Raw genomic sequence first — 2,500 nt, 5'->3', positions numbered from 1 at the left:
CACACACACTCGTGCTTTTGTTCTAGCGTGCCGCATCAGACGTTTGCAGGCACTGGTTGAGTTTGACGTCACTGAACACACTCAAGCTGAGGCAGCTTTAGACCGGCAACCGTGATACGACAAAAGCTGTGATTTAATTACATATATGCACTGCATGTGAGGAGCGGTTTGCTTTTCATTTTACATGAATGATAGATAGATAGATAGCGATGTGCGGATGAATGTGTGTGTCTGGCGGAGCAGCAGGTCTAGACGCGTCCCGCTCGGATCAGGGTGGAGTTGGACGTGCTCCAGCTTACAGGATCTGATCAATATTTAACCCGTCTGTTTGACATGCGTGTCCTCGTTACAGACGGAAATAATCCACTGCTGGACTCCATCCTGATCCAGTGCTGTTCATTCAGGAAGTCACTCATAAACCCAGCTTTTGCTTTGATGTCCACTTCCTGTCTACTGAATCCTCGTGATCCACGTTTATCTAGACTAGTTTATCTAGTCTGGTGCACGACACGCACAAAAATGAGTCAAATTATATATTTTTTAAGGTAAAGCAGATATATGTGACCCTGGAGCACAAAAGCAGTCTTAAAGGGTTAGTTCACCCAAAAATGAAATTAGCCTATAAATCACTTACATTTTTTTTATAAATTATGAATCCAGTCGGAGTTATATTAAAAATGGTCTTTGATCTTTCAAGCTGTTTAATGGCACTCAGCGGGTGTTGCATGCATCAGTCCAAAAGAAGTTAAATAAAAAGCGCCCATCCATAAAAAAGTGTCTCACACGGCTCCGGGGGGTGAACAAAGGCCTCCTGTAGCTAATCGATGCGTTTTTGTAAGAAAAATATCCATATTCAAAAGGTCATAATCACTTTAATGCAGCTTGCGCTCACTGTTGTACACAGAAGCAGCTCCGGGCGGATGACGTATGAGGTCAGCGTTGTGCATGCGCCGCTCAGAAGTGACGAACGCGGAAACCCAGCGGAGAGATCAAAACAAAACAACGGTCACTTATTAGAAGTACAAAACGAGGATTTGTAAAGAAGAATGTCGGAGGATTTGGATATAAGCCAAGAGGAGACTGGTTCTCCTTTGCTAAAGTAAGAAAACTTTGCTTCTTTTGCTCCTGATAACAAACGCTGGTTTTGTTTCCCCCGAGACTCACCGGAGCATGCGCAGCGCTGACAAGATATTTTGTAAATTTCCTACCGTAAATATATCAAAACTTAATGTTTGATTAGTAATATGCATTGCTAAGAACTTCATTTGAACAACTTTAAAGATGATTTTCTCAATATTTAGATTTTTTTGCACCCTCAGATTCCAGATTTTCAGATAGTTGCATCTCAGCCAAATATTGTGCTCCAGGGTCACATATGTGCGATCACAATATTTTATTAAATGCATACATTAATATTATATATTAATGTGAATGTATATCAATTAAATATAAATATACTTTTATAATAATATTTTATAATTTTACATAATATTTACTAAAATTGTTAAAATTGGATCATTCTGTAATCCTGTTATGGCATTTTCTAACATAAGTCTTGCTTATCGGTAAATGGCGATAATTAATTAAAAAATATCAACTGATATATCAGTTGAACACAAAATGATCAAGCTCTGATCTGATTGGCTGATTTATTTGTTCTGTTCACCAGGAAACACAGTTGATGTTAATATTTGGGTAAATACTGAATCAATTCAATTCATGGTTTATAGGTTTTCAATTCGATTCAGGGATGATTTTTGCATTCGATTCGATTTGATTCTGTATTTAAGTGCCTTCATAGAATTTCCTCCAATAATTCACATAAGTAAATGTTTATTTAAAAAGTATATATATGTGTTTTATATATTATAATCTTATTTGATAAATATAACTATTGTTATGTAATACAATAAATATTATAATTATTTAATCATTAATTATATGAATTCAATTCATCAGAAGTTTGGGATCAGTGAGATTTGTAATGTGTTTTAAAGAAGTCTCTTCTGCTCATCAAGGCTACCTTTATTTGACTAAAAATACAGAAAAAAACAGTAATATTGTGAAATATTATTACCATTTAAAATACTGGTTTTCTATTTTAATATACTTTAAAGTTTAATTTATTTCTGTGATCAAAGCTGAATTTTCTGCATCATTACTCCGGTCTTCAGTGTCATATGGCAGTATATATATCATTTTTTTTTACAATTTTAAATCAATTCTTGACCATAACAAATGATTCACGATTAAAAATTCTTGTTTCAAGACTGATGTTGACTGAAAGTTGAGTTTTGTTCTCGTACTTCTGCAGCTTCATGTCAGTCATTCTTTATGCAGTTATGAAATGGGCTTTGATTTTTATTTTTGGTTTGCAGAAAGTGCTGGAGATGTAGTAATGTTGGTAAAGCGCTGATGGGTTTGTGGATGTATGGAGCGCTGAAACTCTCTTACCTGCATTAGACTGGGGAGAGGGAGGGAGGGAGTGAGTGAGAGAGAG

Source organism: Sinocyclocheilus grahami, unplaced genomic scaffold, assembly GCF_001515645.1.
Source record: "Sinocyclocheilus grahami isolate Dianchi unplaced genomic scaffold, SAMN03320097.WGS_v1.1 scaffold2653.1, whole genome shotgun sequence".
Classification (NCBI taxonomy): Eukaryota; Metazoa; Chordata; class Actinopteri; order Cypriniformes; family Cyprinidae; genus Sinocyclocheilus; species Sinocyclocheilus grahami.
The sequence above is the reverse complement of the archived record's forward strand: the minus strand, read 5'-3'. Positions refer to the sequence as shown.